Raw genomic sequence first — 23,657 nt, forward strand, 5'->3', positions numbered from 1 at the left:
AGCCAGCCTGGTCTACAGAGTTCCAGGACAACCAAAGCTACATAGTGAGAGTTTGTCTCAAGGGGGGTAAAAGGAATACAGACATGGTGTTATCCACTAGTAACCCCTTAATTACATTAGTAAGAACTTAGAAGGTAGAGGTGGGAAGATCCAGAGTTCAAAGTCATCCTCAGCTACATTGTGAGTTCTAGGCCAGCCTGGGCTATAAGATACCCAGTCTCAAAAAAAAAAAAAAAAAAGCCAAAATAACCACACAGAAACTATATTATTTAAATCACTGCTTGGCCAATCTCTTAAGCGTACTGCTGGCTTACTCTTATATCTTAAATTAACCCATTTCTATTATTTTATATTTTACCACAATGGTCATGGCCTACTGGCAAGGTTCCAACTGGCAGCTAACATCTTTCTCTTCTGGCAGCTCCATGGCTTCCCATGACTCTGCCTTCTTTCTCCCAGCATTCAGTTTAGTTTCCCCCTACTCCCCCCGCCCTGCCTAGCTCTATTCTACCCTATCACAGGCCAAAGCAGTTTCTTTATTCATTATCCAATAAAAACAACACATATACAGAAGGCCTTCCCACACCAAGACCTGATGTTATACCCAGCTAATCACAACACTAAGGAGGCAAAGGCAGAAGTATCTCCCTGAGTTCAAGGCCAGCCTGGTCCACACAGTGAGTTCCAAGCTAGGCAGAGCAACATATTGAGACCCTATCTCAGTGAGGAGAATGAGAAGAAATTATTGAGAATAATGTTCTGATACCTAAATCACTTTAAGTATTAAAATCTATCATTAAAGAATTCATAAGATGTGAGCAGCAAAAACTAAGAGAAAAACTAAAGATGGAAGATTTTGCTTACCACTTCTACCTATGCTTATGCACAAGTAATACTGAAAATGGCCAGTCTATTTTAAGCAGATATATTTAATTAACTTTGAGACTATTTTAAAACTTACTCATTTTCAAAGAGAAACATAGCCAAAGTAATTTTTCAGTCTCTTGGTTATTTCTCACATCAAAATAAGGCCTTACTCTTGGAAAGAATCCTGTAGACCAATTACAGGCTTAATGGCAATATTTTTTCTTGATTGCTACAAAGTGACCAATCAAACTCATTTGTTATTTCTCATGAAATTAAATTACTAAATTCATGCAGAATAGAAAAGTTACAGCTTAGTGGTTTTTAACTGGCATACTTAGTGTGACTAAAAGCAAAAGACCAAATCAAAAACAGAATTGTACAGCAAATTTCTCTATTATTACCATGACCAATGTAGCCCCAAATGGACCCAGAGAATATCCCACTAGTGCACACTAAGTGACAACAATCACAAAAGGAAGTAATCACAGACAGAGCTGTCTTGTGGGGCTGGAAAGACAGCTTAGTGTTCAAAAGCACCTGCTTGTCCCAGCACATCAGAAGGCTCACAACTACCTATAGCTCCAGTTCAAAACTGCTCAGTAGGTTCCCACTGCATTTAAAATAGAACCCCAACGCCTTACCATAACCCAAAGGCCTAATGTGACCCAGTCTCCTCAGAGAACTTCAGCCCCACTGACCTTCCTTCAGCTTGCTCCTTCAAGCCCTCCAACACTTTCTGTGTCTGGGGCTGAACCTCTCCTTCCCAAGCATTCTTGCCCTTGCTTCTCCTTTCCACTCCCCTGAGGCTCCCCTACCCTGCTATAGCACTCAACCTCAAAATTCCTCACAGTATTGTTGATCATGTCAGTTAAAAGTTAACTAGAGTCTGAATAGGAATCTTGGGCTCTTTTTAACTTTGGGGCTCTGGTTTTTTGTTTGTTTGGTTGGGGGAGTTGTTGTATTGTGGTTGTTGTTATTGGTTGGTTTGAGGTCTCTCTCTCTCTCTCTCTCTCTCTCTCTCTCTCTCTCTCTCTCTCTCTCTCTCTCTCTCTCTCTCTCTCTCTCTCTTTCTCTTCGAGACAGGGTTTCTCTGTAGCTTTGGAGCCTGCCCTGGAACTAGCTCTTGTAGACCAAGCTGACCTCGAACTCACAGAGATCTGCCTGCCTCTGCCTACCGAGTTCTGGGATTAAAGGCGTGCGCCACCACCGCCCAGCTTGTTTTGTTTTTTGACAAGATAGCACTATGTAGCCCTGAAAGTCTAGAACAGGCTGGCCCTCGCCTAATTTTTCACAGCTTTTAACCATAATCTCAAGTCACTGATACTTCTTTCTGCTTCTCCACCCTACTGCATCCACCACCAGTTCAGTGAAATGCAGACTCTTGAAAGCAGGAACATCTGTTTTTAATGGCTAGAGCCCCAATACAGCCAGTTCATAGTCATAGAGACTCGCTAGGCAAACAAAGAGGCCATCAGAGAACCTAGAAATCATGTTTGACTTAACAGCTCCAAAAACACTTGGAGTAAGATCCCAGGAGCCATTTACATTGGTTTAAGGGATTTGCCTGTGGTCATATGGCACTATTTACAAGCAGAATTTATTGAAAACTTTACCATGTGGCAAACAAGGACTGCGGCAGCTCTGCAAGCAGCATTCTCTCACAAGGAGCGAGCACCCCACCTTAGGAACACTATTATCTTCATGTCCGTGTGAAAAGGCAAGTGAGGCAGGAGGTCACAGTTGTCTGTGTAAAGAAGCAGAGTACAGACTACTGTTTTGGCTATTTGGTTGCTGCTGCTTTGATGAATAACATCACCAAAATCAACTTGGGGGAGGAAAGGGCTTATCCGGCTTACGGGTTACAGCCCATCCTGACGGGAAGCCAAGGAATACAGCTGCTTTTTGCCCTGTTCCTAACTTGCTCAACTAGGTTTTTGATACAGCCCAGGCTCAACTGTGCAAGGATGGCACTGCCCACAGTGAGCTGAGCCCTCCAACATCAATGAGCAGTCAAGAAAATGTTCTACAGACTTGTCCACGGGGCAATCTAATGGAGCTAATTCCCTAATGGAGGTTCTTTTTTCCCAGGTATGTCACGTTGATAACCAAGATTAGCCATAACATACTCAAGAGTCTGTCTCCAAATCTCATGTTTAACCACTTGTATTAGTTACTTTTCTATGACTGTGATAAAAGGCCAGGACAAAGACAACTCATTAAAGAAAGTGTTTAATTGAGCTTACAGTTCCAACTCTCGAGCAAATAATGGCAAAGTGAAGGCAGGAGCAGTGGAGAGCTCACAGCTTGAACCAAAAGCAGAAGGCAGAGAGCACAGGCCTTGAAACCTCAAGTTCATCCTTAGCGACACACTTCCTCCAATAAGGCCACAGCTCCTAGTCCTTCCCAAAAGTTCTACCTGCTGGTGACCAAGCACTCAAACACATGCATCTACGGGGGTCATTCTTTTCCACACTACCACTCTTCTTTTAAGCATAGTTGACAGTAAGTTTCTGAAAACTTAAGATAATGCATTAAAGTCTTTCACTCAAAGTCAAACACATAGCAAACCCTTTTCGAATTCTGGCTAGCGCTACTCTTAGCCTGATTCTATCTGTTATGTTATTTCAGGAATGAAGGAAATCTGTGAAGAAAAACTAGGTTTGTATATAGAGTATCAAATTCCCAGAGCTGCAAATGCAAATTGCTGTCTTTGAATGCAGTGAAAGCCTAAAAACACCGAAACAAGGCTAATGTGTAAAAGCTGCATATGAAGGGAGCCCAAAGCACAGAACATATAATGCCTCACCTATGTGGCACCATCGCCAAACAACAAATCTACCACATTTGTATATTTGACTTCTAGACTTCAGCTCACCTAAATGAACAGCTATCAAAGGATAAAGACTAGACACTTTCATCACAAGAATTAACCAATGAAAAGTCACCGGGAGCAACATTTTCGTGTGTGTGGATGTGGGGGGGGGGAGTTGTGGTTTGTTTCTTTGGGGGTGTTTTTGTTTGTTGGGTGACAGTTTTGTTTGCTTTTTGTTTTTGAGACAAGGACTATGTAGCCTTGGCTGACCTGGTACTCAGTATGTAGACCAGGCTGGCCTATTACCCTGAGCCCCCACCTGTCTCTACCTCTGTGTACTGGGATTAAAGGTGTACACCAGCACACCCAGCCCATTTTCTTTAGTAAGAACATTATTATTGGGCTGGAGAGGTGGCTCAGCGGTTAAGAGCATTGCCTGCTCTTCCAAGGGTCCTGATTTCAATTCCCAGCAACCACATGGTGGCTCACAACCATCTGTAATGAGGTCTGGTGCCCTCTTCTGGCCTGTAGGCATACATGTAGACAGAATATTGTACACATAATAAATAAATAAATAAATAAATAAATAAATAAATAAGAACATTGTTATTGAAATAGGGGAGAGCAACTAAGCCCCTAAGTGCTTACTCAGACACTACCACACGGAAATAGCACCACTTCTGTAAGGGCACCATGTGACAGTTCAAACCACGGCTGGATTAAACAGGGAAATATGTGGACAGATGAGTTTGCATACATAAACTCGGGGTTTGCAATAACAGTGGAGTGTTCAGGAAGAAACAAATGCCCTAAGCACAATGATCTAGAGCAGTGTTTCTAAGCCTGTGGGTCGAGACCCCTTTGGATTAAGTGACCCTTTCACAGGGGTTGCCCAAGACCTTGGAAAACAGAGGTTGTTTCCCCCCCATTACAGTTCATGACAGAAGCAAAGTTAACAGTTATGAAGTAGCAACAAAAGTAATTTCATGGTTGGGAATCACCATAACATGAAGAACTGTATTAAAAAGCTGCAGAACTATGAAGGTTGAGAGTCACTGATGTAGAGGAAGCTACTGCATATTCTTTCTCAGTTCCTGTAGCTACCTCAGGGCTTAAACTACAACTTGAGGTTGTATTCCAGGCAAAGAGATACGTGTATATGGTGCAGAGGGAGCACACTGGGAATGCAGTTGTCTCTAATGTTCCTTCGTGCTCAAGACAGGGAGGACTTCTCACTGTGAAGCGGTCATTCTCATCTGTGCAGTAGCTGCATGTGTTCAGCCCCTGGATGCCAGTGAGGAAGTGGACCGAACACAAAGAGCTCATCTCTCCCGAAAGCTACTAAATTATTACGCTGCACGTTTGGGTCTCAAGTTTCTGCACCTTATTCACCATTGCAGGGCTGCAATATAAGCAGCTAATTAATGTCTGTTGAATTACCATGTTTAATACAGTATGTGATATAAAATAAGGTCAAAATCTATTAGAATCAGGAGCAGCTGACCAAAGTACAGAGTGAAAAAAATAAGAGAATTTACATCTTTAATATTCACTTTGTGTGTGTGTGCATTTTTGCATGCACATATGTGTTCACAGCAGTGTTCATAGAGGCTAAAACATGACATCAGGTGTCCTCGTCCATCACTCTCCGCCTGTTTCTCTGAGACAGAGTCTCTCCTTGAACCCAGCACTCAACTCTCACATAGTCTAGAAACCAGTAAATCCCAGTTGCCCGGCTCAGTGTTGGGATTACAGATGTTTGTGTGGGAAGCTCGGCATGCAATATGGGTGCTGGGATTCAAACTGCAGCCCTCATGATGGTGGGACAAGCGCTCTCAACCATGCGGTCCCTCTCCAGTTCTGAGAATTAACTCTTTCTCACTGATTAAGGCGCAGAAACTAAAACAAGTGACAGGAAACAGAAGAAAACAATAAATTTTCAAATAACTTTATTTCCACATTAACATAATATGTGAATCCAGCTGCCAACATGTTTAAGGTTGGTAAATAATTGGTTCACTTACCCCTTATTGGAAGCTCTTCTTTTAGTTAGGGAATACTGCTGTATAGGTTGTACAGAGGTAAACTTTAGCAAAACCAAAGCTCAAATAAACAAAATTCTGAGATGTTACTAAATACACTGCTTTTCATTTGGGCATGCTTTTTAAAAATTCAAAACACATGCAAAAGCTCAGAAGCTTCCTTCACTGTTTGCAGCTGACCCTGATGGCGATGGAAAATGAGTCTGTTCCATGAAAGCATCCGAAGTTTTACATGAATGCTGCAGTTGACAGCTATCATTCATCATGGCCAAGCTCTTAATCTGCTCTACATCACAACCCTTTCAAAGCACACAGCAGTGTTCACTGTACTTCCCACTGGGGTAAAAGGCATTTTAAACATATAATTACCCAAAGCAGTAACACTTACTAATCTTTTCTAAAAACAGCTAGCGTTTTCCCTGGCCAGATTTCTTGGCAGAATTCTTGATAACCTGATACTGACTAACCTTCTGGGTCATTCTGGGCAGGAAATCATGAGTAAATAGTTCTGCATCAACAGAGATAACAAACAGCATCAAGAATCAGAAGAGGAGCCTGGAAGGAAATGCTTACATCTACCTTGTAAAGGATAGATCGTTGAATGCCTCTGGGTAAAGTTAACAGGTTCGTTCCCGTTTTAGGGTTTGGCTTAGTATTCTGTGTTTGCTTGTCTGTCTCGCACTGGGGTGAACCTAGGGTCTCCAACATGCAATGCATTCTTCAGGATGGTCCTGCTCTATAAAATGGTCCTGTGGAGCTCCCAGAGGGATGCACCTGGTGTGATGATGAATGAAAAAGATGCTCCTCCACCCTGCCCTGTCCTGCCTCCAGCGAGCCAGCCAGGTTAGCTGACTATCCCTGGTGATCAAAGGGATGATGAATATCAGCCAGATTGCCCTCAAAGCCTCACATCCTTCTGAAGTGGGGAGAAGTGGTGTGCTATTGTTTGTGGGTGTTTTTGTTTTGTTTTGTTTTGTTTTCTGTTTTTTGAGACAAGAGTCTCACCATTTAACCCTAGCTGGCTTATGTAGACAGGCTGGCCTGTAAGGATGGCCTGCCTCTGCATCCCAAATGCTGGGATTAAAGTCATATGCCACCATGCCTTGTTCTCAGATTGTTTTCAAACAGATGTTACAAAATAATATACAGCTGCTTACAAGAATTTAATTTCATAAATTTTTAAGCCAATATCCTATTTTAACATATATAGTTTTAATGGAACGTTTTAACCTGTTAGAAGTGAAAGTTAACAAGATGAGGACAGATGAAAGCCCAGCATAGGCCAAAACCTAAACCACTCTGGGAGAGTTAGCTTTCTCCTAGCTGCTCCTAAGGGCTGAGCGTGGATCCCCGAGTCCCAGGAAAGCTGAATGCAAAGATCTAAAAGATGGTTCAGTGATTTAGAGTACATACTGCTCCACAGAGAAATCTGCCCAACTGGGTCTGTGTTGGGCAGCTCACAACTACCTGTAACACTGGCCCCAGGGGATCTACACTTTTTATGATTTCTCTGGCACCTGCACTTGTGGGCACAGACCCCCAAAACAGACACACTCATACTTTTTTTTCTTGAGACAGGGTTTCTCCGTGACAGTCTTAGCTGTTCTGAAACTTATTCTGTAGACCAGGCTGGCCTCAAACTCACAGAGATCCACCTGTCTCTGCCTCCTGAGTGCTGGGATTAAAGGTGTGTGTCACCGTGGCCCAGCTATACACATACTTTTTTAAATAATAGAAATAAATCCTTTTAAAAGGGAGAAGGAAAAGAAAAAGCTGGACACAGTTGAAGCACCTAATCCCAGAGCAAAACTACCCAAAGCATGAGAGCAGGAGACAGGACACTCGTCCACTCACAGGTCAGCTGGCATGGCATCCTGAGCAGTCACAGTGAGAGACTCTCTTTCTATCAAGATGGATGAGGACTAACACCTAAGGCTAGCCTCTGAAACACACACACACACACATCATATCATACATACACACATGTGAAAGAAATGCTTACAAGAGAATAAAAAAAGAGAAAAGAAAAAGAACAAAGTAAACAAACAGGTTATCTCTGGTAAGAGCATGATAGGTGATATTATGGTAATATTCGATTATGTTTGTCATTATCTTTATTATGTTAATTTCTTACAATAGGCATATATTATTTTCTTTAATTAAAATGGAGTTATTAATGATATTCAAATAAAGGCATAAGATGAATTATTTTACTCTCAATAAAAATCACTGGAAGCCATGGTCCTTTATCACCTACCTAAAAGGCAGTTTCATCACAGCACCAAGGCTAAAAAAGAAAAAGAAGTCTCATTTGATCCAATTATGCCACTTATTAAGTACTGTGTAATGAGAAAGTCACACCTATGAGTTATTAGAAGCTGTAACGGCCCTGCACAACTCCAAACAAGTGATCTAATGGAATTACACTTGGTTCTAAACTGTTTGTCAGGAGATTCATCATCTGCCTCTGAAGAAAAACTGTCTTCCTCCAGTGTGCTCAACATTCTCCAGTCATTTAATCAGCAGAGGGTACAAAACTTTAGTTGGCAAAACTGCAGCAGGAAGATTTCGTTTATATAAATTTTCTAATACACATACAACATAGTATCTGCAAAGCCAAAGTTGCTGTCATTGGTAGGTAAGAATTGGAACAGTCTTCACATATGTTAGCATCTGTTAAAGAATAAAGTCTTTTGGGAACTGAAAGGTGGCTCAGTAGTTGTGAGAGTTTACTGTTCTCTAGAGAACCCAAATTCAGTTCCCAGCACCCATAACTGGCAGCTCACAGCCACCTGTAACTCCAGCTCTAGGAGGACCTAACTCTTCCGGCCTCAGTGGGCACCCACAGAGCCGTGCATGAGTGCACACACAGAGACACAAACAGATACACACAACTAGAGATAAAAATCTTAAACACTGAGAGCAACGGCCCGGAGGCAGAGGATGCTTAGCATCCTCTATCTAAGACACCAGTTTTGTTGGCTCAAGATGAGGCAGCTGGAAAGTGAAACTGAAGGATGACACAGCATCCAATCACCTTAGGGCTTACAGGGATTTTGCTGCAAGACATGCCCATTTCTGAGCCAATATTATAAGTACTAGAGTATCTGGGACAGAGACATGTTTGGCTGACATTCTTTTTTTTTTTTTTTTTTTTTTTTTGGTTTTTCGAGACAGGGTTTCCCTGTAGTTTCTAGAGCCTGTCCTGGATCTAGCTCTTGTAGACCAGGCTGGTCTCGAACTCAGAGAGATCCGCCTGCCTCTGCCTCCTGAGTGCTGGGATTAAAGGCGTGCGCCACCACCGCCCGGCTTGGCTGACATTCTTTAAAGATTATCACAGCTCCTAAGTGAATACTCCCTTAAAAAAAAGAGGAAGGGAAATGAGGCCCCTGTTATGAGGTTACTATAATAATACAGAAGAGGAGCCAGGCCCATAGCTCCATGGTCAAGTGCTGCCTAGCATGCATGAGTCGTGGGTTTGAGCCCTAGCAACTTATAAAAACTGGACATACCCAGTGGTATATCCCTGTAATCCCAGAATGCAAGAGGTAGAAGCAGAATAAACATTAGTTTAAGGTTCTCCTCGGCAACATAGTAGGTTTGAGTTAGAGGTCAGTCTTGACTACTTGAGACCCAATGAAGGGAGGGAGGGAGGGTAAGTTTGTTAGATAGGCAAGAAGAATATAGGGGAATGTATAGACATATCGGGAAAGAGACGGTGGTGAGTTAGACTCTAGATATATATTTTCATTTATGCTTTTACATTCTCCTATATCGTATTGAGGTTTGTTGACAATTTAAAAAATTATATATACAGGATGGGTGTGATGGTGCAGGACTTTAATTCCAATACTAAAGAGACAGAGGTTTGAAGTTCAAGACCAGCCTGGACTATATAAGTTTGAGGACAGCCAGGGCTATATAATAAGATCTTGATTTATTAGATACACACACACATACACACACACACACACCTTCTGAGCTAGCAAGATGATTCAGCAGGTTAAAAGGTTAAAATGCTTGCCATGCAAATCTGGGAACCTGAGTTTGATCCCCGAGATAGAGAACTGAAAGTTCTCTTCTGACTTCCACATTAGCACATCACTGCCCCCAACCCCGATATTAATAATAACAACAGTAATAAAAAAAAGGTTTAATTATATATGCTTAGGGCATAAATGTTTTGATGTATGTATATGTTGTGAACTTGTCATTTCTATCAATCTAGCATTCCATCACGTCATAGTTACCTGTGGCGAAGGCAGGTTCAGGACAGCTGAGATATACTCTCAGTTCTATACACAATACAGTGTTTTAAGCATAAGTTTATTCTGTAAGTACATGTGTGGTGTGTGTGGTATGTGCAGGTGTCTATGTGTACACACCACTGTATAATGTATATACACACACCAGTGCACATGGAAGCCTATGAGGATGTTGGGCAGTAAGTGATACAGTTTTTAAACTCAAGACCTCATGCTTTCTTGGAGCAGCAAGTACACCTCCAAGGTCCAGAACACATTGTTATTACCTACAGTCACCATCTACACAAGTTCACCTAGCCAAAGATACAAGTTTTCAGTTGCAAGCTGAGTAAACAAACCTATTTTTTAACGTTATTGATAAAATAGACATGGTAAACTGCTAGAAAAAAAGTAAGATAGATTGTATAAGCTATGGGTCAGATAATGGGAAGAAAGCAGAAACAATACTAAAATGTAGACAACTAAGCAGTTATTCATCTGTTTTTAAAATAATGCAATGACGTGTGAGCCTCCTAAATCCTTAGAGTATGATTTGTTTCTGCCCATCTCTGTAAGGAAAAAGTACACAGCAAAAGAATGCCAAGATTAGAGTATACAGCTTCATCTACAAAATGTTATTTGGAGCCACCCTTGACTACACACAACAAATGTTGGAACTTGTATGCTTGGCTGTATTCAGGAGTCACAATGAATACATACACAGCTCCACTGCTGCTAGCAACATCTGCCAAGCCCATCTACTTCTGACTTGCTACAAAATCTCACTAACCCTCTAAGCACTAGGTATCCTGCAGCTTTAAAACCCTATAAACTAGTGGGGCATGATGGCACAGACCTGTAATCCGAGAGCTGGACTGGCAGCAACAAAGAGTTACAAATTCAAGACCAGCATGAGTTACACACCAAGACTGTGTATGCGTGTGTGTCACACACACACACACACACACAAAGCTAAAGAAAGAGGAAAAAATAGGCAAATGTATGATGGGTTGTAGTACACTGACAAAATAATTTGGTAAAATTAAGTTAACTTATATAACTCTTTATTCATGTTGCATTTGAAATTTTCCACAGTAGGATGCTTTAAAGAAGAAAGAAAATGGGCCTGGCAGGGTGGTACATACTCCTCCATTGCTGGTTGGAGTGCAAACTTGTACAGCCACTATGGAAATCAATATGGCAACTCCTTAGAACACTGAGAATTGGTCTACCTCAAGATCCAGGTATACCACTCTTGAGCATATACCCAAAGAATGTTCCATCCTACCATAACTATACTCAACTATGTTCATGGGAGCATTACTCAAAATAGACAGAAACTGGGAACAACCTACATGTGTCCCTCAACCGAAGAATCAATGACAAAATGTGATACATTTAACAATGAAGTATTACTCAGATATTAAAAAGAAAAATCAAGAAACTTGCAGGCAAATGGATGCATCTAGAAAAAAATCATCCTGAGAGGTGTATCCCAGACTCACATAGACAATTATGGTATGTAGTCACTGATAAGCAGATATTAGCTGTTATGTAAATAATAATCAAGCTACAATCCTTAGACCCAGAGAGGTTAGGTAAAGAGGAGGGCTCCAGGAGAGACGAATGAAACTCCCTGGGAAGAGGAAATAATTTTGTGTGTGGACTGGGAGCAGGTGGGAACAGAAACAGAAGGAATCAGATCTGGGGGGGTTAGAAACCTGACTCAGAGGGAACTAACTTCCTAGAATCTATGAGAATGATCCTACTGAGGATTCCTAGTAATGGAGGGCACAGAGTCTGAAACGGCCATCTCTTAGACCAAGGCAAGACTTCCAGTGCTGGGACTGTGTTGTATTCCGTGGAGCTGTTGGCCAAGGGGGTCCTGTGGAGATTCCTAAACCCAAGCCAATGCTAGGACAGAGGGTCTCTCTCCAAGCACTGAGAGCAGGGCTCCATTGCCAGAGACAACATCCACATAGCTCACTGAACACACAGAGGTCAAGCTGATGTCCCTGTATGGAGCGCTCACACCTATGTTTAGTCTTTGGGGTTAGGGGAGGTACTCTGCAGACTATGGAAAAAGAAACCTGGACACCGATCCAGACACAAATCCTTTGACCTTTAATCTGTTCTTCTGGCAAGATGTGCTGGAGCAATAGTGGCACAGAACTTGGGAAATGGCCAACCAATGTCTGATTTAACTTGAGCCCCTCTCTATGAGAGGGAGCCCATGCTTGACATTACCTGGATGGCCATGAACCAGAGACTGGATAGCCCAAAGGTCTAGAATAGAACCAAATACAACTGACAAAAAAAAGGGGGGGGGGGGGAAAATCAATAAAATGATTCCTAATGATAGTCTGCTATACTCATAGATTGATGTCTTATCTGTCATCATCAGACAAGCTTCTCCAGCAGCAGATGGGAGTATATGCAGAGACCTACAGTGAGAACTACTCAGAGAGAAAGTATAAATTGGAAGTCTCTATCAGGTCCCTCCCCTCGAAGCTGAGGGAATCCCGAAGAAGAAGGGGAAGAGAGTGTAGGAGTCAGAGAGATTGAAGGACACCAGGAGGACACGGCCCACTGAATCAACTAAGCAGGGCGTATATGAGTTCATGGAGACTGAAGAGGCAAGCACACGGCCTGCATGGGTCTGTACCACATCCTGTGTATAAATGCTGTGGCTGTTAGCTTGTAGGACTCCTAACAGCGGAAGCAAGTCCATCTCTGACTCTTTTGCCTGTTCCCAGAACTCTTTTCCTCCTATTGGGTTTACTTGTCCAGTTTCAATAGAAGAGCCTTGCCTTGTCTTATTTTGTCTTGTTTTGTCGTATTTGGTTGTTGTCTCTTGGAGGGCTGCTGTTTTCTAAAGGGAGAGAGAAGGGAAGTGGATCAGGAAGAGGGGAGATGTAGGAAGCTGGGAATGGATGTATTTGTATGAGAGAAAAATCTATCTTCAAATTAAAAAAATGGGGGAAAAGACAAAAAAAGAAAGAAGAAAGAAAAGAAAGAAAATGGGCCTGGCATGGTGGCATGGTGACACACACCTTTAATCTTAGCACTTGGGAGACAGAGATAAGTAGATCTCCATGAGTTCGAGGCCTGCCTGATCTGCATAGCAAATTCCAAAGAGCTGGAGCTATACAGTGAAACCCTACTTCAAAACAATGGGGGAAAAGGCATAAGAAAGAAAATGGGCACAAGGATGGCTCAGCAGGCAGAGGCTCTCACTGCCAATCCTGACAACATGAATCTAACCCAAAGCACCCACCTGGTGGAAGGAGAGCTGCTCCCACAAGCTGTCCTCTGATAGCTACATTCACACTATGATAAGCATGTGTACCCCACACGGACACATGCACTCATATGCACAAAAGCAAATAAACAAACATAGAATTTGCAAGACTAAAATGGGCAAAATAAGTAACTAAAAAAGAGTTAAGATTTCAATATTCATTGTTTTAAAGAAATATATAATCATGTATCACTCCTCTGTATGAAAGATTTTGTTAATGGCATGCAACAAAAGAAAATGAGGCACTTAAGAGATTATAAATTTTATTCAGAATCATTCACTTTAAATGTTATGCTCATTATCATAATTTCATGGTTCAAACTGATTTTATAAGATGATTATGCCATATATTAAAATTTAAAATACTTTTATTTTGAATAGCAAAATATCTCTCATCGGAAATGCTCAGTTGATAATTTGGGGGGAGGAAATTTCAACAATTTGAAAAAGATTTTAACTTTGTCTACCTTATACTACAGCCCTTTTGTATCCGCCACTCTATTTTATCTCGGTGTTACTGTTGTTGTATTGGCTGGCTGGTGGGTAGGTTGGCTAAGATGGAGTCTTGGGTCGCTCTGGCTACCCAGGATCTCCCAAATAGCCTAGAATGGCCTCGACCTTCTAATTCTTCTGCCTCTGCTTCTTGAGTGCTGGGACACTCCACCCCCATGATGTCACACTGGGGAGTTTCATACATGCCAGGACAGGCAAGTACTCTATCAACTGAGTCACAGGCCCACCCATCAGCTTGGCTTTTGTTTTGACTTGATTTGTCTTTTTCAGTGCTACAGAATCAAACCACCACAGCCTTGTACATTCTGGGCAAGCATTCTCCCACTAACCTACAACTCTAGCCATCAGCTTTGCCGTAAACATAATGACATAAACCACAAAGCGATATTTCTGCTCTGTGCCAATAGCAATCATCCAATGCAGTTAAAGAAAACCATGATACTTTTTCTTGCAAAAGATAAAGAGCCCTGATGTAGGCCAGAAGTGTCAGGTCCTCCTAGAGCTGTAGATACAGGTGGCTGTGAGCTGCTGGGAACTGAATTTAGTTCCTCAAGAGAACAGTAAACAATCATAACCACTGAGCTACCTTTCAGCCAGCAGACAAAAAAAAAAACCTCAAATTAGGAAGCGGATTACTAAGGTATCTGGTACAGGAAGCCAAAATTGTCCTTACATGACAGCTCACAATTAGTTCTAGGGCTTTTCCATAAGATACGGAAGAGAAACCTGTACAGCAGGCACTGCAGGAAGCACGTGAGACAGAGGCTCCCACCCTGCTAGATTATGATTTTAGAAGAGAAGGCAGGCAGCAACAAGCAGCCGCAAAACAGAACGTCACAGCACTGTGAAAATGCAGCCAAGGACAGGAAGAGAGGTGACACTAAGAAAGGGTTCCAGTTTTATGGGAGACGGGCAAGAAAAGGCTCACTAACAGAGACGACAGTTGAGCCAAGCACGACAGTTGAGCCAAGCAAGGCTCAAGGAGGTAATGAAGCAGAGCAGGCCACAGTCTCAAAAGAGAACTCCAGGCAGGGAGGAAAAAGCAAGACAAAATCCCTTGTGAGAACATGTCTCCTGTGAATGAGGAACAAGCTCATTTGAAAATAATTGACTGAGGTAGAAGTGCAGTAAAGTGGCCAAAAATGGGACAGATCATAGCAAACTTTTTAGGTAACTAGAAAGACCAACTCTGTCCTTTTTAGGGGGTGGGGGAAAAAAGCCATTATAGGAATTCAGGCAAAAGAAATACAACTCACATTTTAAAAAAAAAAAAAATTACTCTGGCTGTTGTACTGACAGTATTATAGGCAGAAAGGACAAAAGACATTAACTAGAAAGATAACCAGATATCACCTATAATCATAGCACCTGAAAAACTAAGGCAGGAGGATTGCCGAAAGTTCAAGCCCAGTCTAGGGTATATAGCAACACTTTGTCTCAAAACACAAGAAAGGTGAATGCTATGGTTGGCTGAGAGCATAGCTCAGAGGTAGAGTGCTTGTCTAACATTGGAGAGGTCCTGGGAAGGGAAGGGAAAGGGAGGAGGAAGAAGGACAGAGGAGGCCAAGCCACGGTCTTAAATGTCATTCATTCTTGATATACACCCTGTAACTGGGGGTTTCTCTCCCACCTGCCAGTTCCCAAATAACCACTCTGAGGCTTAACATTAATTACAAACTGTTTGGCCTATTAGCTCAGGCTTGTTATTAACGAGCTCTTTTGTTTTGTTTTATTGGGTTTTGTTTTTGGTTTTCAAGACACGGTTTCTCTGTAGGTTTGAAGCCTATCCTGGAACTCGCTCTATAAACCGGGATGGTCTCAAACTCACATAGATCTGCCTGTCTCTGTCTCCCAAGTGCTGGGATTAAAGGTGTGTGCCACCACTGCCCAGCTTAACTAGCTCTTAGAACTTATATCAACCCATTTCTATTATTTTATATTAATTCACATCTTGCTCCTCCAGTGGCTGCTGGCATCTCCCTGACTCCACCTTCTTTCTCCCTGTATCTGTTTGTATTTTCCATCTAGCTATATTCTGCCCTGCCATAGGCTAAAGCAGTTTCTTTATTAATCAGTGGTAATAAAACATATTCACAACATACAGAAGGGCATCCCACATCAATATCCCTTTTCGAAGTGACTGCTACTCGACTCATTTCAAAATTAAACTAATTCTCCACCTCTATACATTAAATCTGAAGACTACTGGGATAAACTATTATTTTGTGAGTGTGTGTGTGTGTGTGTGTGTGTGTGTGTGTGTGTATGTGTTTACATGGACTTATATGCACCACAAGAGCCTGGTGGCGGTGAAGCACACCTTTAATCCCAGCACTCGGGAGGCAGAGGCAGGCGGATCTCTGTGAGTTTGAGGCCACCCTGGTCTACAAAAGCTAGTTCCAGGACAGGCTCCAAAGCTAGAGAAACCTTGTCTCAAAAAACCAAAAAGAATGTAGGTGCCTGTAGAGAACAGAAAAGGGAATCAGATCCAGTGGAACTTGAGTTCTAGACAGTTGAAAGTCACCCAATGTGGATACATGTGTATTTGTACATGTGTGCATGTGTGGGGAATATGTAACTGTTCGTGTGACTGTGTACACATGTGTATACAGGTGTGTGTGCATGCATGTGCACATATGTGAAGACCAGAGGTCCATGTTGGATGTCATCCTTGATCATTCTCTGCCTTATTTTTTGGAGCAGGGTCTCACCCCAGGGCTTACCAACTTGGTACATGATCATACCAGCTTTTATGTGGGTCCTGGAGATCTCAACTCAGGTCTTCATGCTTGTGAAGCAGGCACTTTACAGACTGAGCCAGCCTGCCACAATACTTTAAAGATGCCTTCCGCCCACTAAACACTCTTCCCTCCCTCTCAACCTTTTGGACTCCAATACTGATCAATAAATGTTCTTACATCCTTGGCTCTTCATAAGATGTTCCCCTATTTCCACAACCTGATGAAAATAGCTTCCCATCCTTGGTGGCCCACATCAGAGATGAATCAACTTTCTGAACTTCAAGATTCACATCATAAGTGGAGCTAACACCCCTGTTCCTACTAACAGGCACTCAAAAACTTCAAAGACCAAGATCACAAGTCTACCTCTTCTCTACCTCTCTTCCCCCATTAGTTATCAACTATATCAGTGTTCAGGTAGGTAATGCACCCAACACACCATTCTTGTTGTTCCATATCAGCCTAAGCCCTACATCCCATCAGCACCCTAAAGGTTTAAATTCTGATATACATGCCTCCTTATAGTGAGGTTGTATCTCAAAAATCAACTGTAAACTAAAATATTTCATTTTTAAAAGCCTTTAATCCAGAGATGGAGAGATGCCTCAGAACTTAAGAGGTCTAGCTGCTCTTCCAGAAGACCTAGGTTTAATCCCAGTTCTTACATGCTGGCTTACAACTGTAACTCCAGTTCCAGGGAATCCAGTGCTCTTTCCTGACCTCCTTGGGCATTGTGTATACATAGTGCAAAGTCAAACATACAGGCAAAATACCCATAAATATACAATAAAAACAAAGGCTTTTAAAAGTCCTTTTTTTAAAGCCTCTACTCTAGGCTGAAGAGATGGCTCTGTGGTTAAAAACACGGAGAGCTCTTTCAGAGTACCTGAGTTTGGCTCACAGCACCCATGTCAAGTAACTCACATTGCTCCATGGCACACTCGTGTACTCACATACAAATGTACATGCACAGCCATACAAGAAAAAGTTCCATTTATTTAAATACTTCAAAACTCAAAATATAAAGCCTGTCCTCTACCCTCACTCACTAATTGAGTCCTAACAGTATATACTAGAAACGGAAGCATACTCAATGACTGTTAAACAGTAAAATTTAAAGTAAATCTTGAAAGCAAGTGGGCCAAATAAAAAGGCTTTTCTTTTCCTGAAACTCACTATCCAGGCTGACCTTGAACTCACAAAGATCTGCCTGCCCCTGCTTCCCAAGTGCTGGGATTCAAGAAAAAAAACAGTATATGACAGAATATAAAACTACAGTTATAACACTCACAATTAAAATATTTATTCAACATGTTTATCCACCAAATGAGCAAGAAGCCATTCTTCTGACTAAATAGAGACTGGAAGTCAAAAAGAACTAAAATATTCGGTTTACTTGCTTGGCTGGAATGATTCATTGGTCTCCAGGAAAATGAAAAGATAAGCCACTTAAAAAAAAAATATTTAATCCCAGCATTCAGAAGTGGTAGGTGGATCTCTGTGAGTTTGAGGCCAGTCTGATATACATAGTGAGATATATGATATACACATAGTGAGACTATATCTTTAAGAAGTAAATCAATCAATTAATAAATAACACACTAAATAATTCACCTTACTTTGTTCTAAATAAATGTTTTCCCATCAAAAACAACGAGGAATTGTGCAGCCTTTTTTCTTTATTTCTATAAGAGATGGTGGGATCTCATTATGTTGTGTGGTGTTGCACGAAAATCCCGGGCTCAAGCGATCATCTTGCCTCACTCTCCCGAGTACACAGGGCTGTGCTACAGGTAGACATCACAGCTCCCAGACCAAACTGTCAAACTTTAAAGTCAAAGATGTAACAATCTTTTTTTTGGGGGGGGGGGGGTTCTTTGTGTAACTTTGACTGTCCTGGAACTAGCTTTGTAGACCAGGCTAGCCTCAAGCTCAGAGATCCACCTTCCTCTACCTCCTGAGTGTTGGGGTTAAAGGTGTGCACCACCACCGCCCAGCTAAGGTGAGACAATCTTAATACAGTCCTTGACTTAAAATGATCTGACTGACATTTCTGTTCAGCTTCACAATGGTGTGAAAGCAATACACACTCAGTAGAAACTGCATCTTGGAATTTGATTATGATTTTTTTTTTTCTCAGCTAGCAACATACGGGGCATGTTGCTGGGCATTTTGGAATGCGGCAGCAATCAGCAGCTTCCAGTCAGCCACTGGATCACAAGGGTAAACATGGCCATGATGATCAGCAGACTAGGTATACTAAATAGATTATGTGCATGTGTGTGGGTGTGCATGCAGTGTACATGTGGCGGCAGAAGCCAAAGAGAACCTCAGCTGTCATTCCTCAGGGGCTCTACGTTTTGTCTGAGACACGGTTTTCAGAGGCCTGGCACTGGTCAAGCAGGCTAGGCAGACTGGCCACCAAGACTCAGGAATCCACTTGTCTTCAGCTTCCCTTCACTGGGATTATGACTGCAAGCCCCCACACTCAGGTTCATTTTTAAACACAGGTTCCAGAGGACTTCAAACAGACGTCCTCCAGACTGCAACGTGCACTCTGCCAACAGAGCACCTCCCCGACACTCAAGACATTTTTTTCGTGAATTTTTACTCTCACTTTTGTTTTTGGCACATGTGTGTTATATAAACGTGCGCATGAGTACTGGCCTGTGTGTAGGTACAGATGTGGGCATGGGTATATGCGCATTTGTGTGGAGACTCGAAATTAACACCAAGTGGTTTCCACAATCAGCCTCCATTGGATTACTATGGCAGTGCTTCTCACTGAACCCACGGCTGGTCAGTTCGAGCCAGTTTAGGTAAGTAGCTTGTACCAGGGATCTTCTGACTCGACTCTTGCATGTTGTGGTTTCAGGCACTCATTTATTTATAATCTACACAGGTGTTAGGGAATGCAAATTCTAGTTTTCATAGAAAGCACTGTATTTCACTGAGCCAGACAAATTCCCACTGTGTAGCACTAGCTGGCCTAGAGCTCACTTTGTAGACCAGGCTAGCTTCAAACTCAGAGAAAGCCACCTGTCTTGACCACACAATTACACATCATGCTCATTCTTCATGAATTTTTGATGTACAATATTTTCAACTTACAATAAAATTTTGGGGCTTATAACCACTTCATAAGTTAAGGGCTCCCTATGATCAAACTACTCAGATGCCTAGAGACAGCTCAGCAGTTAAGAGTACATATTGCTAGAAAACTGAGAATTCAAGTTTGGCTCCCAGCACTCAAATCAGGTGGCTCACAACTACCTATAACTATAGATTCAAAGGATCTGATACCTCTGGCTTTCACAGGGACCTGGGCTCATGCAAACATGCAAAAACAATAATGAATAATAATATAAAATTAATAATAACAACAATAATAATAAAAACCTATTTAAAAGGTACTTTTGTTATTCATTTCGATCCCCAGCAAGAGATACACCAGAAAGGATGGCATTTGCTTTAATTTCAGCACTGTTTAGGTTGAGGCAGGACAATCAGAAGCTCAAGGTCATCCTCATTTATACAAATAAACACATAATAAAAACAAACAGTGCATACTCAGGCTGAATGAAAGAAAAAAGAAATTAGCAAAATGAAAACAATCACAAATGCCATTGTATTACTTTCAATGTGACTTGATACAGATTAAAAAATTAAAAGAACACACATTAAAATATTTTAATCTAGTGTTTGAAAATGGATGAGATTAAGATTGTTGAAAAAGTCTGTGTTAATCATTTAAATAGGGGAAGCGACAAACATCACTTGCCCTAGTAGTTTAGCAATTCTAATTTCCCACACACAAGCTCTACACAGTTTACTGCTATTTATGAATCACAGATTTAATGTATACTTCTAAAGCTATGCTGTATTTTGTCATATGAAAGAGCTCTCTATACTATACTTACTCCTCGTAGTGACAGCAATAGATTTACACCCCTAATATTAATTCAACTAACAGTTTATGGACAATGCCAAAAGGTATCACGAGGCTCAAAATATCAGAATAATTACCTCAGAAATCATTCTACACTAGAAAAGGGTGAACTGTTCTACTAGTAAATGCCATTAATCAATCACCATATGAAAAACCATTACATCTCCACAGGAATTTCTTTACTTTGAAGTAACCATTTATTTACTTTTGGGTTATCAGGCCTCATTAGACTTACCAAGCAATTAAAACCCACAAAATGTTAAGAGGAAGCAATAAATGTTTAAATATTTTAATTAAAAAAACTAAGCAAGATATTAACAAGGAAGGAGTGGTAACCATTGATAAGATTAACTTGATAAATAAATAAGGCAGATGTTTTGGCTATCACGAATTACCAAAGCAAATCAAAGGCTTTGAAAATTGCATTCTTATCTACTTGTCTCCATAGAGTACCTTTATATGTAACTGGAAAGTTCATGATTGTCACACTTCAGAATTTAGATGAGTCATGGTTGGTGTTTTGTTTGCAGAAACTGGGTGTTAATCAAAACCTTAATCATGCACTTGCTTGCTAGTCAAGTGTGAACAGAATCACTTGTCAATGAAGCAAAAAAAATACATAATCATAAAATGTGTTATGTATTTTTAACTTAGTCGGTTCCCAATTGCTAAGATGGTTCAGTGAATCTGCCGTATGCCCATCTCTCCTTTAATATTCCAAAATTACAGAACACTTGTGATCACACCCCTTCACTTTTCAGATAGGAAACCCATCTGTCTGTGGTCTTTAGCAGCACAGTTACTAGGATTTACCCTCTCAGGGCCAATGTCTTTTAAGGTTTATTAGAAGGTAAAAAGGACCTTTGAACGAGGTCCTAGAGAGTTCCATCTTTTGCATCTAAATCTAGACCCTGAAAAAGAACCACATCAATAGCAAAAAAAAGAAAAAGAAAGAAAAAGAAAAAGAAAAAGAAAAAAATCCATCTCAAATCTTATCAACTCAGGCACCAGCACTGGCACAGGCATATGAACTGAAAGCAAAGACAGGGAATGTCGTTCGAAGAACTCGATTAAAAAGTTTGCAATGAATGAGTCAATGACTGCATAATGGAGAGGATGACTTCACTGAATCCAAAACCTCCCAACAAGGAGTCAAGGCACCAGGTCTGAAACAAACTCCGAGTAAGTGCTACAAAACGGCAGGTGCCTGCAAACCTCCACCTAGCTGCTGGACATTCGGAAGCCTCAGTATAAACCCTTTAAAGCCCTGAGGCAGAAATCAGACCCTGCTCACCCAATAGCCTTTGCATTCAAGAGGACAGACATAACCTGCATCTGAATCCCAGGGAATGAGGGCAGTTATCCCAGGCCAAGCAGGAGGGCACCAGTATCCCTTACGCTGCCCCGGACTAGAGCCCGGGTCAAGGAGAGGGACCACTGCAACCTGGGGCAGGTAAGTCATCCGAATCGTACCGGCTGCTTGGGTCGCCAAGCCACCCCCCCGCCCACCACCCCCCCCACACACACACACACACAGCTAGACCTGGGAACCGCTCAAGGCTACGCAGAACCGGCAGCAGGTCAAGAGCCCTGCCCGCCTCACGCGCCGCCCCGGCCCTGCCGCCACATGCTCCGCCGCCGGCCTGCAGCCCAGCCCAAGTCCCCCGGCTTCGGCCGCCGTCGCCCCCGTGGCGGCGGCTGCAGGCTGCCCCGACGTGGAGACTGCCCACTCAGTGGCTGCCGGTGGACGGCCAGCCACGCCGCATAGCTTACCTCACTTCTGCCACTGGCGCAGCCCGCACGGCTGCCTGACGTGGCCCACGCGCCGCCTCCGCCACCCAGGGGGAGGAGCCTGATAGACATAGCCAATAAAAGGCCGACTTCAAAAGCTAGTCCCGCCTCCTCGACTGGGGCGCCCGCCCCACTCGTGCGCCTGCGCGTCCCTTCTTAGCCGGTGCTCGGCCGCTGGGTTGGGGGTGGGGGAGGGGGTAACCGGAGGCTAGGCTCGGTAGCCTCAGAGATGCAGAATGAAATTCGCGCCCCGGCTGACGCTGTCGGACGCGAGATCAAAAGATCCTGTCTGAAGATGCCACTGCACAGAGCCAGGGGATCCTGTTGGCAGCCTGTCGCAGGGCAGCTTTGGGAGGTGCAGGACAGCTTCTTGATATTTGGAGACTTTTGTAAAGCGGGAGGGAGAGGGTGGGGTGGGGGACGGAGTACTGTACTGGTAGTGCCAAGGGTTCAGAAATTTTAAAGCAGAATCAGCTTGCTTCCTGTAGCTACTGCTCAGAGCCTTCGCTTCACTATGCTGTGCTGGTCCTGCTTGCTTACTCGTCAAGGCCCGGAAATTTCTGCTGATTTGATCTAGGAAGTACTGTTTTTAAAGAACTTTAACAAGCGTATTATTGATATCTAACGTGTATTATATATAGTCAAGCAATTTCTTTAGCGAAGCGAAGAGCGATGATCCCACAAAAGTCTGGTATACCTGGCACAACACAGCAGACACAAAAGCTGTCTAAAAAGGAAAGTATTCAAAAGGGGTAGAAGTCTATTACCTGGCTGTTTCTGAAACCCAGTGCACTTTTAGAAACGTTAGGAAGCTTTAAAAGAAGCCTGGGTGCCATCTCTAGAGATTCTAACTCAATAGTTCTATCAATAGGGACTTAGCAAGCAGTGTTCTAAGTTAAATTTGCAAGGTCATTCTTGGTTTCCTGTACGGCACCTCAGCAAAATAATTATACTCCACAGACCACCTTTAGATCTCCCAATAATGTATACTGCTTTCATTCTGTAAGAATTTATCTAAATTAATTTTGAACCTGCTTCTGCATTCAATCTCTTGTACCCTGGGGGAAATTTTGTGAGGTTTATAATTGCCTTTCTGATTTTCTTAGTTTGATGATATTCCCATCAGATTTTCAAATGCACAAGTATCAATTTTAGGAACATTTTAATGTCTTCTTGTATTACAGTATTTCTGTTGTTGTTTCCAGACAGGGTCTAATGTTGTAGCTCTGACTGTCCTGGAACTCTATGTAGACCAGGCTATCCTTGAACTCACAGAAATCTACCTGCCTCTTCTAAGAATTAAGTGAATGCTAGGATTAGCATGTACTATGTTCATAGCAGCATTATATGAAATAGTCAGAACCTGGAAATAATCTAGATGCCCCTCAACCAAAGAA

At 42.2% G+C, this 23,657-nt stretch overlaps 1 protein-coding gene across 2 annotated transcripts in view; it reads right to left on the bottom strand.

Moving 5' to 3' along the window:
- Positions 1–22,304, bottom strand: part of Focad (focadhesin) — a 282,441-nt gene extending 260,137 nt beyond the window's left edge. Inside the window, exon 1 of one of the 2 annotated variants that reach the window (XM_038334886.1) lies at positions 22,243–22,304. The gene's annotated coding sequence lies outside the window, so the exon portion shown is untranslated. Of the gene's footprint in view, positions 1–7,978; positions 8,009–22,242 lie in introns of those variants that run through there. The other variant, XM_038334887.1, reaches the window with a different exon arrangement.
- Positions 22,305–23,657: the final 1,353 nt, after the last annotated feature.

The sequence above is a fragment of the Arvicola amphibius genome, chromosome 6, assembly GCF_903992535.2.
Source record: "Arvicola amphibius chromosome 6, mArvAmp1.2, whole genome shotgun sequence".
Taxonomy (NCBI): Eukaryota; Metazoa; Chordata; class Mammalia; order Rodentia; family Cricetidae; genus Arvicola; species Arvicola amphibius.